The sequence below is a fragment of the Eumetopias jubatus genome, unplaced genomic scaffold (genome assembly GCF_037043125.1).
Source record: "Eumetopias jubatus isolate StellerSeaLion01/CBP00866 unplaced genomic scaffold, mEumJub1_p1.0 scaffold_5, whole genome shotgun sequence".
Taxonomy (NCBI): domain Eukaryota; kingdom Metazoa; phylum Chordata; class Mammalia; order Carnivora; family Otariidae; genus Eumetopias; species Eumetopias jubatus.
Genome location: NW_028274811.1, coordinates 22,108,797 through 22,124,773, shown reverse-complemented (window position 1 = coordinate 22,124,773; position 15,977 = coordinate 22,108,797). Strand labels below are relative to the sequence as shown.

The following is a 15,977-nucleotide window of genomic DNA, read 5'->3' as shown; positions in this document are numbered from 1 at the left end:
GCTACATTTATGGTGAATGTAAGTACAATGTTTAAACTTGTTAAACCAGTATATTGTACACCCGAAACTAATGTAACATCGTGTGTCAACTATGCTCCAAAAAAACCAAACAAACCAAAAAAAAGATCACTATGGCCAAAACTCCCCAAGGAGAATGACCTTGAGAGGACACACAGGTTGGGCACAGGACAGTCAAAAGAAGAGAAGAAATTTGTCACTTGTTTAGTTTCACCTTTGCTAACAGGGTTTCTTTGGCAATCTGAGTATGTCCTTAGTAAAAAGCAAAAAGGCTCATGCTCAAACCTCTCTGACTTTAATACATTTGTATTTTAAATACAAAGTTGAAACTCACTAATCTGTACAAATTCAATTAGTACATCTACCAACAATGTGCATGTTACTAGACATTTTGGTGAACGTAGGTTGAGGTGGTAGTGTGTGGGTTGTACACATCTTCTTTAGCATTAGTAACATGGATGATTTTTATTTAAACCTTAACATGCACATATTTTAGTAACTAGCTATTTGAAAGATATTATAAGCCAAAAATACCATTAATGCAAATATTCATTAACCAGTGATAACCAAATTATCTTCAACCAAATGATCCTCAATAACCAAAAAATGTTCAGTAAATTAAGTTGAAAATGTTAAAGCTAAACCAACATTAATTTATAAGCAACAACTGAAAACCAAAAATCAACCACAAGGTTAACGAAGTTCTGAGAACAAAGCATCCTGATTGTTTTGATGCCTACTACTAGCTTTCCAGTATTGCAAGCACTGAAGCAACTGACTACTTATAAAATACCCCCTTTCTTTTCTTTTTTATTATGTTATGTTAATCACCATACATTACATCATTAGTTTTTGATGTAGTGTTCCACGATTCATTGTTTGCATATAACACCCAGTGCTCCATTCAGTATGTGCCCCCTCTTTAATACCCATCACCAGGCTAACCCATCCCCCTAACCCCCTCCCCTCTAGAACCCTCAGTTTGTTTCTCAGAGTCCATCGTCTCTCATGGTTCATCTCCCCCTCCGATTTCCCCCCCTTCATTTTTCCCTTCCTGCTATCTTCTTTTTTTTTCTTTAACATATAATGTATTATTTGTTTCAGAGGTACAGGTCTGTGATTCAACAGTCTCACACAATTCACAGCACTCGCCATAGCACATACCCTCCCCAATGTCTATCACCCAGCCACCCCATCCCTCCCACCCCCCACCACTCCAGCAACCCTCAGTTTGTTTCCTGAGATTAAGAATTCCTCATATCAGTGAGGTCATATGTTACATGTCTTTCTCTGATTGACTTATTTTGCTCAGCATAATACCCTCCAGTCCCATCCACGTCGTTGCAAATGGCAAGATCTCATTCTTTTTGATGGCTGCATAATATTCCATCGTGTATATATACCACATCTTCTTTATCCATTCATCTGTCGATGGACATCTTGGCTCTTTCCACAGTTTGGCTATTGTGGACATTGCTGCTATAAACATCGGGGTGCATGTACCCCTTTGGATCCCTACATTAAAATACCCCATTTCTTAAATGCTAATGACATGCTGAGTTGAGTTTATGAACTTCAAATACCAGTAATCCATAATAACTCAATTTTTATTCAACTAGCGAAAAATCTTAGTTCTATGTAAAGGTGAATGTATGCAGAAGTATTGAACCACATGGTATTTCTATTTTTAGTTTTTTCTATTTTAGATTTTGGCAATAAATGAAGGAAAGGATTTGCATTTGGGGATCATTTGGAAGCCCACCAGAAGGCCTTTCCAGAAACACCTGGGGATGTGGGCCATCCGTTCCTTGGGAAACAGCTATTACCTCTTGTGGTGTGAGTTAAAAGGCTGGTGAACTGCTGAGCTCCAGAGACAGGCCTACTGAAGCATGTCTGGTCATCCTTCAAGGACTGGGATGCTGCTGAGAGATTTCAGTCTTGCATGGACTTTGAACCAGATGGCCTCCAAGTCTCCCGCTGACCCTGGATGTCACCATTTATGACTGATGAGATGATGACACGTGTTTCTGCTCAGAGTTTCAGCTACACATTTTGTTTCAAAGACAATGCTTTTTATGTTCTAGAGAGAGACAGCACTAATATGATTTGCTGGTTTCTGGGCTGTGTCTCCAAACTGTTACTCTGATGCCAAAGAGAGTTTTTATATTCCTTGTAAATTGGGAATAAGTTTTAGTGGATAAAACAGAAGTAAACACTATTAGCAATCCCTTTCCAAGTGACTAATAATTTTTATCAATCCTCCTCCACAAGGCTTTTCAAGCTAATAGTTAATGAAGGTACCTTAATTTTTTATTTTGTAACAGTATCAAAATCTAGTCTAAGAGCTGGATGGTTCTGTTGTGTTCCTGTCGAGATATCCAGATTATTATTATTTTCTTTTTTTTTAGAGAACGCACATAGAGGTTGGTGGGGGGGAGAGGCAGAGGGAGGGAGAGAATCTTAAGCAGGCTCTGTGCTGGGAGCTCGATCTCATGACCCTGAGAGCATGACCTGAGCCGAAATCAAGAGTTGGACTCTTATCTGACTGAGCCACCCAGGCGCCCCAAGTTATCCAGACTATCTTAAAGAGGACCTCATGTGCTTGAAAAACTACCAAACTTGTCCTTTCCATATTAAAACATTTTCATGAGAACTTTCATTGTTTCTCTTGAAATGAGGTTTGGCTTCAAAGATTTGGCATCAACACAACCTCATTTATCTTAACATGGGTGGTGAAAAAATAAGCTATTTCGTAAGGACCTCTGTGACTTCCTGAACATTCTCTTTTCCAGGAGGACATGACCTTGAGTGGAGGACAGTGTCTCCCATGAGGCAGGAGGGGAGAAGGCAGGTGAGTGATGTGGTGAAACCTCATTCTACAGAGCACACAAGGCTTCTGTCTCCATGAATCACAATAGATTTTTTTAACACAGACTTTGATTTCATCTTGATCTATCTAGGACAATGTTGAAATTAAATGATATCCAAAGTCTAGGCAACAGTATCTTTTTCCCTGGGTCTGTGAAATTCCATGAGAATAGTGCTCAGAAAGAGCTGCGATAAGTGACGGATTTGGGGAGTTTAGTAATTATTCAAACAAAACCACTTGAATTTATGTGAACCCCAGTGAGGAAAGCATTAAGAATGGGAATTTTGAAATAAAAATTTTCCACGTTCTTTCACAGGTTCCACTTCCTTACTGAATGTTGCTTGTTTGCTTTTATAAATAATATTTCCTCCAGCTGGCATCCTTAAACAGGATCCATTGAGATGAATTTCATGGGGCATTGAGCAATTCCGGTACCTTTCTCAATCAAAACTAAAGGTTATGTTATTCTCCCTATCCTTTCCTTTTGAGTGGCTACAAAGGAAGTTGTTGATATTATTGTTAATGTTTCAAAGAAAACTACAGCTACTAGTTGTTTTCTTAAGTGAAGCAGAGCTCCCGGCCTTGGAAATGTCCTTGAAGAAAGGCTTTTTTAGGTGTTACTCCCCTTTCTCATAGGGCAAAGGGCGGTAATAGTAGTCTTTAATTTTCCATTAGTTTGCTGTCATTTCTTTTCCTGAGTGTGCTCATGGTTAGGAATCTTGCTCTTGGGTGGAGGTGCACACAACTAGTGTGATAGCTTGGTTGGCCTTGTGTTGCTGGGAGGCACAAGGAGTGAGCATTTTGGAAATGCCCATGATTTCCATCAGCAAAGAAAAAATTGACTAGTTGGCAACTGAGGGTCAAATCAATAATGATTCCTTTGTGTGGGCACAGTTGGAACAGAACGCCTTTCACCAATTTAATAAAACCTCTGAAACATGATTGTAAAGGGGCATTGGGGAAAATCCCATGACCTTTTTGGAACATAGAAGAAGGATTCTCAAGGTGACCCTAGATGTCAGAGAGAGAATGGAACTCGAGGATGGCTCTTTCCAATGAGAGCAAACCTACATGCTCACTGACTATTTTAGAAGTAAGGAAGAGACTTCAAGAAAAAAATAGAATTTATTGGCTAGCACGGGGCAAAGTTGGACCCATATAGCTTTGTGGCCTTTAACCACGTGATGGAAAGAGGCTAGTTCCCTAGTAAAATAATCTTCAGTGTGGGATTGAGAAATTGGGAAAATAAGTAGAGAGAGGAGAAGAATATGTTAGGGAATACTAAAATGTGAATTTCAACGCTAGGGTGGCATAATGGAGACTTCTGGATTATCCCAAGGGCATATGGATCAACCTGGCACTCAGTAATAAAAAACAAAGGGATTCTTTCTGACCAAAGACCTGGGCAGATGGTAGGGTAAAGAGGTCTGGTTGCAAACAGCCCAAGGCTTTTCAATATCAACTATACCCACAGACTTGAAAAGACTGACGTTACCCATACAAAATGTGGGAGAGACACCTGTATCATCAGATTACCATCTGTGTGATTGCTGTCAGTAACTACTCAGAGGACAGGTATAAAGCACCCAAACACCATACTAGACACCTTTAGGGGATGGCAGGTGTGCCTGGTTTTTTCTGTGGCCATGCAGAGCTGATAGGCAAGGGATTTTGCTGGTTTGGGGGAACATCTTGAGGAGCATGGAGGGTCACTGGTTCCTTCTCTTCCTGGAAATTTTGCCTTCGGGCCTACCACCAAGGAAAGCCTGCAGCCTACAGCACAGACGTAGTCTAAACTTGGAACTGTCATTCACTGTGCCTCAGGGGCCCGAGGGAGTTGGGAGAGCCTCTGACTCCGCCCACAGCAGCTCTTCACACTTGAGGGCCCTTCCATTCGTCATGCCTCAAGTTTTCATCTGCAGAGATCTGTGCTGTGAAGCCAAGCCTGTGGCCTTTGCACTTTCCGGAGCCTCTGGTGGAGTGTCCTTCCCCAAACATTTCCCGAGCTTACCGCCTGCTTTCTCTGCCCTGATGACATCTTACCAAGTGCAGCCTTCTCTTGTCATTCTATATCAAATAAACCCTCTCTCCTAGGATCCCTCTCCCCATCTCATAAATCTGTTTTTCTCCATGGCCCTTTTACCATCTGTTATTTTATATATTTACTAGTTTATTTGCTTGGCCTATTTCTTGCCCTACTCTAGAATGTAAGTTCCATGAGGGGAGGGATTTTGTCTGTTTTGTTTACTATAATATCCCACCACAGGCATCCTGTGACCATTTGGGAAATGAATGAATGGGGCCTTAAGCAAAGCCTTTAACTCCTTCTGATCTCTCTCAATTTCCGCAGACCTGTGGGCTGTTTGGGCCCCAAGAGGGAATCACAGATGGAAAGGGCTTTTTTTTTGCAAAGGGTGTAACCTAAACTAATCAATGTACCCAAGCAGCAAAGTGAAAGCTCTTCACTCTGAGAAGGACAAACAGTTGTCAGGATTTCCTGCTTATCTTTCCAAGGCAGGGTGCTACCATGTCCATGTCCCACCAGGTGTCCTTGGAGTGGCCATGACAAGTTTCTGGTCCTTAGGGAAAAAGAAACAGGACAACTGGGTCACATGTGCCCCTGGCACATGCAACATCCAGTCATGATTGGATGTTAAGGTCTTTAAATCTTCCTTTTACTGTCCCTTGACTGAATTTTTTGAAACCAAGGCAGCTAGTAGAGCTTAGGAAATATTTATAGTTATTTTAAAAGTAAGTTAATAGAAAGATGCATAAATGACTGTTAGTCCTTCTGTTCCATGGTTTCTGAGTATCATCTTGTATCTGAGGGCTTTTATGGCAGTTACATTTATGTTTTCCATGGAGGAAACTTGTCACCCATTAGAAAAGATTCTCCAGACATCAGTGGGCTTAAGGACCACCTGAACAGGTACTTGATCTCTCAGGTTCTCTTCTTCTCTGTAACTCTGAATTCCAAATGTCAGAGACAATAGATTTGAGCTGGGTTTGCTGACTTACTGCAGGATTCCTGGACAAGCTTAGTTTCAACATTAATAAAATGGAGATAAATCCGTAAAGTCTGTGAAACCTGATTGCCCAGCTCCACATTAGAAATCTTTTGGGAATTTAGAAGAAATTCATGGGATCCATAGAAAGAGGAGCTCTCCAATCTCTTGTTAACTTTGGATCAAGAAAAGGAGCGAAGATAACTTTTCAGATTTCTTTAAAAAGAGACTTGTCTTGGGGCGCCTGGATGGCCCAGTTGATTAAGCATCTGCCTTTGGCTCAGGTCATAATCTTGGGGTCCTGGGATGGAGCCCTGCGTCAGGCTGTGCACTCAGTGGAGAGTCTGCTTGTCCCGCTCTCTCTGCCCCCCACCCCACTTGTGCTCTCTCTCTCCCTCTCTAGTAAATAAGTAAAATCTTAAAAAAAAAAAAAAAAAGAGGCTGGTCTTTAAATGGGTCTCTCCACCAGCCCCAGGATGCCCTATACAAGTCACAGCACCTTCTACCATCAGCAAGCACATCATAGCCTCGGTCAGTGAACATTCTGGAGGCAGCTCATACAGGCATGTGAGAGTAAGTTGTTAACATTTCGGGAAAGTTGGGACCTGGTTGATCTAATGTCAGTAGCTTAAAAAGGACCATGGGGGGAGGGAGTAAACCACTGAAATAAGCTCCTCCAGCACTCCATGGAGCTGGTTCTCAAACATTCACCAGCACACCACTAGCCCGCAGTATCCCTCAACATCATAATAAGCCCTTTGCCTTCCTGGGGTGTGTGTGTGTGTGTGTGTGTGTGTGTGTGTGTTTGTGTGTGTGTGTACATGCTTTAAAATAGTTTGTAGAAACAACAAAGGATAAAAGTATCCCAGAAAATGGAGATGAACGTCGCCTGACCAAGTTCAAGCACCTTCTAGACAATGGACTATTCATTCGTGCTGAGGAGCTGGAGCCTAACCATCCTTCCGCATATTCCAAGTATGACACAGTGACTTTCCAATCTTAGACCAGCTGTTGAATCTCCCCATAAATTGTGGGCATCCAAGCAGAGAGTAAACTTCTTTGTGAAAGCCTCTCGGGAGCCATGGGGCCATATACAATACACACGTTTTATGAACACATCTGGAAAAGAAATAGCCATCGGCAGGCCTGGCTCCTGTGCTAAGTTTAATTGTAGTTAAAAAAAAAAAAAAAAAAAGATGTTAGCTTCCTCCTCTTCAGATCTTTAAAGTTGCATTATAGTAATGACACCCAGCTTCAATAAAAGAGAACGTATGTGAGCATATCAATGACTCCCCCCACATAAGATAAAGGCAATCTCCCTAGACCTTCAAATATTCCTCTGGAAATAACACATGAATTGTTTACCCTTTGTGAGAACCACCTCTGTTTGAATAGCAATCAGACTGGCAAGATAGTAAGAGTACAGGGCCAGGCCCCTAAAGTTGGGTCTGTGGACATAATTAGGTGGTGACTTTCCAACTCCCAAAGTTCTTACAGCGATAAGAAGGAAAGAGACACCTCTTGCCCTATAAGGAAATCCTTTTCAATCTGTTTCCTAGTGATTGCCTAGTTTATACCCTTCCTGCTGTGCAGGGGGTACTTAATTTAGGGACACTAGAAAAACTTCACCTGGCACCAGGGGCTCAAATACTTCTGGAAAAGCAGCTCTGAAACTGAGATGAGTAGAGATGCATTAATTTTTTGAAAACAAATCACTCCCGGATTCATTGCAACAGCCAATCACTTCATTGGGGAGGCCCAGCACTGCTGGTTTCTTCTTCTATGGTCAGTCTATAATCCCAAGTACTAGGATATTGCTGCCTTGCCTCAAATGCAGGAAAATAGGAAGATGCCATGACCTGAAAGTCCCAGCACTGCCAACTGAGGTTGGTCTCTGAGGACACTTCCAATGGCTGTGACCAGCTACAACATGTATGACACGTCTGTTGTACTTTTTGACTTAGTCCTTTCCTAAAGATGACATTTCCTCTCCTTGCCTCTGCACAGGCTGCTCCCTCTGCTTAGATCTCTTCGGGGTCACCTCCATCTTCACTTGGCCAGTTGCTCCCCATATTTTAATATTCAGCTCAGTTATCACTCCATGTCAGAAGGCTTCTCTGAGCCGTCCTCATTGCCAGTCTGAGGTAGGGATGGTTCCTCTGAGTTCTTATAGTAATTCTTGATTATTGTCATCACACCATAGGGCATAATGGACAATATAGCCTATGTATGGTTCACCTCTTTCTGATAGCAGTGGTTCTAAATTTTGGTTGCACGTTAGGATGATCTCTGTATATGCTTTGCTCCACCACAAGCATAACTATTCTCTGTCACCATACAATACTACTACCATATCATTGACTATATTCCTTATGTTGTGCCTTTTAGTCCCAGGACATTCATTCCATAACCGGAAGCCTGTATGTCCCACTCTCCGTCAGCCATTTTGGCCATCCCCCTACTTCCCTCCCCTCTGGCAACTATCAGTGTGTTCTCTGTGTTTATGGGTCTGATGCTGCTTTATGTTTTTTTATTCATTTGTTTGGTTTTTTAGATTCCACATATGAGTAGAATTATATGGTATTTGTCTCTCTCACTCTGACTATTTCACTTAGCATAATACCCATCCACCCATGTTGTTTCAAATGGCACGATCTCATCCTTTCTTATGGCTGTGTAATATTCCACTGTGTGTGTGTGTGTGTGTGTGTGTGTGCGCGCGCGCATGTGACACATATATCAGTGGACACTTAGGTTGCTTCTATATCTTAGCTATCATAAATAATGCTACAATAAACATTAGCATGCTTACATCTTTTTGAATTAGTGTTTTTGTTTTCTTTGAGTAGATACCCATAGTAGAATTAACGGATCATATGGTATTTCTATTTTTACTTTTTTTAGGCACCTCCATACAGTTTTCCACAGTGACTGTACCAATTTACATGCCCACAGTGTACAAGCATTCCTTTTCCTCCACATCTTCCACAATGCTTGCTATTCCTTTTCTTTTTGATTTTAGCCATTCTGACAGGCGCAAGGTGGCATCTCATTGTGGTTTTGATTTGTGTTTCCCTGATTATTAGTGACATCGAGCATCTTTTCATGTGTCTGCTGGCCATCTCTATGTCTTCTTTGGAAAAATGCCTCTTCAAGACCTCTGCCCATTTTTATATCAAGTTGTTTGGGGTTTTGTGGGTATTTAATTGTACAAATTCTTTGTAGATTTTGGGTATTAACCCGTTATAGGATCTATCATTTGCAAATATACCTTCCCCATTTAGTAGGCTGCCTTATTGTTTTATTCATGATTTCCTTCACTGTACAAAGACTTTTTATTTTGATGTAGTCCCAATAGGTTTTTTTTAAGATTTTATTTATTTGACAGAGAGAGATCATAAGCGGGGGGAGCAGCAGACAGAGGAAGAGGGAGAAGCAGGTCCCCCGCTGAGCAGGGAGCCCGACGCGGGGCTCAATCCCAGGACCCTGGGATCATGACCTGAGCCGAAGGCAGACACTTAACTGACTGAGCCACCCAGGTGTCCCCCAATTAGTTTATGTTTGCTTTAGTTTCCCTTTCCTTAGCAGACATATCTAGAAAAATGTTGCTATGGCCAACGTCAGAGAATTTACTGCCTTTGTTCTCTTCTAGAATTGTTATGGATTTCAGGTCTCACAGTTAGGTCTTTAATTCATTTTAAGTTTATTTTTGTGTACGATGTTAGAAAGTGGTCTAGTTTTATTCTTTTACATGTAGCTGTCCAGTTTTCCCAGCACGGTTTATTGAAGAGACTGTCTTTTCCTCAGGGTATATTCTTGGCTCCTTTGTCATAGAACACAGTGTTTTCAAAGCTTTTCTATCTTGTAGCATGAATCAGTACCCTCATCTCCTCTTATGGCTGTTGCCAAACTGGTAACTGCTAAGTGAGTATAAATAAGTGATATCACACTGTTGCCTTTGTTTGACAAATTAAATCCCGGCATAGCAAAGGATAGGATTTAAAGAAACAAACAGCAAGGAGTAAATCAATCACTATTTTCCCAGGCTACAGTTGAATTTGCCTCAATTTCTTGTTTCTTTTGTCAGAGCCAAGAGTTTACCTGGTTAGGGCTGCCTAAGGAACCAGATTCTGGGTTTGACAAGTGTAGTGCAAATGTTCCCTTCTTTGTGCCTTCCAAGCATTTTGAACTCTTTTCCTGAGTAGAGGTTTCCCAACGTTACCTCAAGATAGAGATCTAAACTTCACTTGCCATCTCCCTTGCATCCTCAGGTCAGGCTTGAGACTTCCTCTTCACCAGCCAGAAGCATCCATGCCCACGTTCCTGTTCTAGGGGAAGCTTCCAGGGCTGGCATCAGAAGTACTAGTTGGGGTGATGCAGTGGTGGGCAGTTCCACTGGGGCAGTTATGTCGTCCAACGGGAGCATCAACCCCAGTTTCAGCTTCCAAGCCTGGTCCTCTGGAGAGGCCCTCCTGGAGAGTCTGGTAGTTACTCATGGTCTCCGGTTAATTCTTTTTTTGCTTAAATTGGTTAGAAAGTATTTCTGTTAAACAAGAATACGATTGCTATCACAGGACCCTACCTTAGAAACCCTGTTGGTGCTGAACTGTAAGGAGAAGCTTGCCCCAAATTCACTAATTATCTTTAGGGCCATGCCCAATCTCTTTTGCAGAAAAGCCTTTGTTTGCATGGCTCAATTTGACAAATTCTCTCTGTCACTCAGAGTGTAAAAAGTTTCACAGGTGCAGTCTGAATGATTGTGATTGCGACATTTGACACTAATAAAATATTAATCCCCACAACAGTATATTGGTTTCTCTGCAGAACAATAATTCTGAATCACGATCTCTTTACCAAGTCCATCATGCGTGTAAGTTCAGGCGGCCTTATTTCTTAACCACCCTCCCTGCCCCACTATTTTTCGCAAACACATATGAATGTGCCACAATAGCTCTAAAATACGTTGATAGCTTTATCTGAACATTGGTGATAGATGGAAAGTTTTGACAAAAAAACCCATAAATCTGTGATTTTTGAACTTTGTATGGACATGTTGTATAATTAATAACATCTGATAAGAATATATCCAACCACTGATTTTAACAAATCCCTTCTTATACTTTTCTATATAAAGACACGCCGCAGACTCCAGTGCGCAATTTGGAAGGCCTACAAGAACATTGTTTTTGTGATGCTAAAGGTAACTTCCATGCAAAAACCTGTCAGTGTATGGAAATTTTGTCAAAGCTGGTTCTCTCTCCACCCCACTCCATCCTCAAATGGACTACTGCACAGATCCAGCTTTAAGACACCGGGTTTTGAGTTTCTGAGAGCACTCTGAAATGAAATCCAGGAGAGAGGTAGCATTTCAACTGAGGTTCTGATATTTCCCCTCCACCTACCTGAGGTTTATTTTGTTTTGGCATATGGGAGTCTACAGAAAATATCACAAATATCAATGGACCCTTCCTAAAATATATGGAAGCTGATGATACAGTAGCTCCCAAGACACATGGTACATGCATACACCATATGGACCTAAGAATATACCTGTGAACATACTATTCTATATCAAGAAATACTAGCCTGAAGTCTTAGTACCGTGTATCTTTAAGGTGACCTGTGTCCATTACAAAAAGAGAGAGACCCCGCTGTCATAATATTTATTCATAAGGGCTGTAGAGAATTATATTTTTAGGCTAAAAATTTTCCCAGAACATATGGTCTCAAATGTAAAAGATAACACAAATAAAAACCCATCCATGAAAATGAATCAAAATTAAAGTATCCTAAGACCAAGAATTTTCCATACTTAAAGAAGATTTTTGAGTACAACTGTTTATCCTTAACAATGTTTAAGATAATACAGATATATAAGACATGAATGGGAGACCAGTGGGAGCCAAGTGGCAGATGATTCCATTGGCATGAGTTCCCAAAGGGGTCAGACTTGAAACTGACCAGCAAGGATCGATTTGCTAGGAAGTCATTCTGAAGTCTAAGTTCTTATCCTAAGATCCATGGCCAGATGGCAAACTAATACTCCAGGCAACACACTTGTGGAGAAATCAGAAACCATCTTCCGAGTCTCTCTTCACCTCGACTTTGAACTTTTCCAAACTATACATCTATGAGCATTTATTTTTTATTTTTTATTTTTTTTTAATTTTATTTATTTAATTGACAGAGAGAGAGAGAGAGAGAGAGAGACAGCAAGAGAGGGAACACAAGCAGGGGGAGTGGGAGAGGGAGAAGCAGGCTTCCCGCCGAGCAGGGAGCCCGATGCGGGGCTCGATCCCAGGACCCTGGGATCATGACCTGAGCCGAAGGCAGGCGCTTAACCAACTGAGCCACCCAGGCGCCCCCATCTATGAGCATTTAACATGCTAGTTGTTCAGGCTAAAATCCACCTCAATCCTAGATTTCCATCCAGGGTGACTTTTACCTACAATAATGTCTAGCTGAGCACTACAGCCTTTTAAAGGGTTACTGTGATAGAGCTCTTTAATTACTCTGGTTACCTCATGAGCTCTGTCTCTGGGGATGAGTGTGTTTCAGGCATGGAGTAGTGTTGAGGGGGAAACATTCCTACGAGCTCAAACTGGACATAACTTGTTTTTAATGCTTAATGTAAACATCTAGCTATATTCTCATTAGCAATTCCACAAAGCAGCATAATGCCTCCTCTTCTCATTTCCTCCTCTTCTCTCCTTTGAGCTTCCAGTCTGACTGTCTTCATTGTTCCAGCTCCCACTTGCACCCTGGTGCACTATGCATTTTCTGCTACACCGGCAGTAGCCTCCCCGTTTGACCACCAAGCTTCCACCTTCTGCTCCTTTGAATCCGTCCTCATAACCATTTCTTCCAGGAGGACAGACAGTAACAATTCACAACCAGGCTCCCTGCACCCATTAAGCCTGAAGGATAAGAGACTGGCTTGTTAGCATAAGCAGAAAGAGTTGAAGAATGAACACTTAATAACTGTTTCCTTTGGTTTTGTATTCCATAACCTCTTCTGGAAACTTGTCATTTACTTGTGTCTTCTCTATGAGAAGCCCGAATCCTCCTTATTTCCTGCAACATCGTATTGCCATAACTTATTAATGGAAAAAGTTGAAAAGGTATGGAGTTATTATTTTTGGTTTTATTTTCGAGATAACTCATACCTAAACCATTTGTCAACTCTGTGACCTGACTGTCCTTCTCTGAGAAATTGCACCCATTTGGATGAGTCTGTCTAAATCAATTATTTGTATGGTTGCTGATTATTGTTAGAAGTTCTAAGGCTATAACAATACCTTTTCATTTATAAAAGCTCAAGAGAACTCTCTCAGACCCTTCTCCCTCCCTGCAGCCTCCCGGGGGGCTTTATGTCAGCTCTCAGTAAGTGGCACTTACAACAAAGGGAAACGATTGGGCAGAAGATAGAATCATTTATGTTTGAAACACTACAAATGATAAACATCTGCACATAAGCAGTTAGTTAAATTACCATTTAAAATTAGAAACAACTTCCTCTTTTTATTTTTCAAAACAGGAGATTGACATCATCAGTAATTTCTAGGAAACCGTATTAAAATTTACTTTTAAAAAGTAAATTCTTGACAATTCTGAGGTTTCTCATTCAAGTCAACTGAGGGTGCTTCTGTTCTAGAGGAATTCCTGACCGTTTTTGAGAAAGGGGAGGCCAAACAGAATAAGGGCAGAATAAAACAGGGCCAATTTAAGTCCTATCTTAGGTACTGAAATCAGGAAAGTGAAGGACAACATCAAAAAGGTCTCATAGGAAGTTGTGCACCCACTGACCCTCCTCTGCCCTCCCCTGGCTCTCCCACTAAAGACACATTTGTTTCCAGAAATGTGCATCCAAAAACGAATGTCAAAAGAACTTTCGCTAAACCAGCTGCATTTCATTTAGCACTACACAGGGGGAATAGGCGCCATCAAAACTCCCAGTTGGGATCTTTTCTTTAAGGGGTCAAGCGAGACCTGGACAGAATCAGGTAGGATGACATTCCCCAGAGGGCTGAGAAAGTAAAGGTTAGGAAGACAAAGGTAGAGGGGCAGAAGTAGGGTCAGAATCGCCTCTGAGCATCAAAGATGATCTATTCCAGTTGCAAAACTTCTCAGCAGTAGTTTTCCATTCCCTGTGGCTTTGACATCTGCCTAACACAATCACTATGTTCTTGCTCAAGCGAAGGTGAGCAAAAACACCTGTATTAGTTCCTCTGGGCTTCCTTTGGCGGGTGCAGATGGTCTCCTACGTGCTCTCCTCATGCACAGAAAGAATGAGTCCCTATAAGAATAAGTTCTTATAAGCATTAACACTTCTTTGGGTTCAACAGGGACGTGTATTTATTGTGAATACAAGGAAGTACTTGAGGGTTAAACTCAATAAAATGGAGTCTGGTTCTGAAAAATATATGCTTTCAACTGTTAGATAAACATCAAAGAATATGTAGCAAATGATGATCAGGATAAAGCAACAAGGATGGCAGTAATTAACATCAACATTAATGAGGGTGGGCTATGTCCTAGGCACAATTCTAAGCCCTTTACTTTTATCAACTCATTTCATCCTCTCAATAACCCTATTAAGGTGAGTTCTATCATGATTGCATTTTATAGCTATCAGGATGCTGAATTTTCTCATCAAGAATGCCATTAAAACTTAGCACTGAAGAAGCCATAGGAATGTTTCCTGTTTTGTTTTGTTTGGGTGGTGGTGTTATTTTTGTTGTGTTTCATTAGTTAGTAAGCACTTATATAAAATTTACAGCACGGCAAGTACTGATCTAAGAATTTTCTAAGTATGATACTAACTCATTTAATCTTGATGACAACCCCATGAGCTAGATCCCCGTATTATAACCACTTTGAAATGGTGGGCGTTGAGCCTCAAAGAGATCAAGCAACCTACCCAGAGCCACATGACTAGCAAGCTAGAAGAGTGGTGCCCTAACCCCAGGTAGTCTGTTTTGAATGTGCAGTGGGAAAAAGGTCTCATACACAAGCAGGTGATGCTTAAGCATTTCTCGAATATTTAGCCAGTATGCCCAGTTTATTGGGAGGGTTTGTGGAGTGTGTGGGTCATGTGAAGGAGAAGTTGAGAAGGGAAAGATCGGTGCTTATTCTGTCTCTCTCTCTCTCTCTCTCTCTTCTTCTCAGATGTTGCCAAAGACTCTATTATACCTCGTGATTGGTGTGAGAGCTCACGTTTTCTCTTATGGAGGTTCCTGCCTAGTATACCTAGTAGTGATGATAGACCAATCCCTGGGGATTAGAAACTATCTGAGATATGAATGAATAGTCCAAATCAATTTCAATGCTAATAGCTAATACTTCAGATTTTAGTTTAATCAATAATCATCGGACTTCTTCACATTGAGCAACAAAATAAACTACAAAATATACTACATTTCTACTCGACTATCTAAGCACACATTTCCACATAACTCTTTAGACAGTTTAAGTTTCAAATAAATCCAACCTGGAAACAACAATCTCATAAAGAGGAATTGCCCCAGGACGCCTGGGTGGCTCAGTCGGTTAAGTGTCTGCCTTCAGCTCAGGTCATGACCCCGGGGTCCTGGGACCAAGTCCCACATCGGGCTCCCTGCTCCCCGGGAGTCTGCTTCTCCCTCTACTTGTGTTCTCTCTCTGTCAAATAAAAAATAAAAATCTTTTTTTAAAAAAAAAAAAAGAGGAATTGCCCCATATGCCAACACCGACCACCCTTGATTCCCATGCAAGGAAGGGAAATTGACATTCACTGATGAAGTTTTGAGCATTTGGAAAGCCTTTGGTTCAGAGGCCTGGTCTCATGAATAAAAGAACCTAAAAGTATCTCAAGTAGAGAAGGAGTGGAATCTGGTGCTTTGAGAAGGAAAAGAAAGTAAACAAATCTGAGAGGAGGAAGTTGATTCATCCAAAGGGAGGGGGAGGGACTGGGGGGTTCTTCAGATGGCTGGGAGCGTACTCCACTTCTACCTACATCCTTTGGGCAATAAGACCGCAAATAGGCAGGTGTGCCAAGGGAGGCTCGGCCCTGACTGCTATATATAGACCAGGAGTTCCCACAAATC

General features: G+C 41.4%; 1 protein-coding gene and 1 long non-coding RNA gene across 2 annotated transcripts in view; one reads left to right on the top strand and one right to left on the bottom strand.

Annotated features, from left to right (window-relative positions):
• CCDC192 (coiled-coil domain containing 192) overlaps positions 1-15,977 on the bottom strand; it is a 197,887-nt gene that overhangs the window by 109,625 nt on the left and 72,285 nt on the right. The gene's annotated exons all lie outside the window — the stretch shown is intronic.
• LOC114209563 (uncharacterized) overlaps positions 1-15,977 on the top strand; it is a 289,818-nt gene that overhangs the window by 250,050 nt on the left and 23,791 nt on the right. The window contains exon 4 of the long non-coding RNA XR_015768155.1: positions 2,811-2,869. This is a non-coding gene — a long non-coding RNA (uncharacterized LOC114209563). The remainder of the gene's footprint in view (positions 1-2,810; positions 2,870-15,977) is intronic.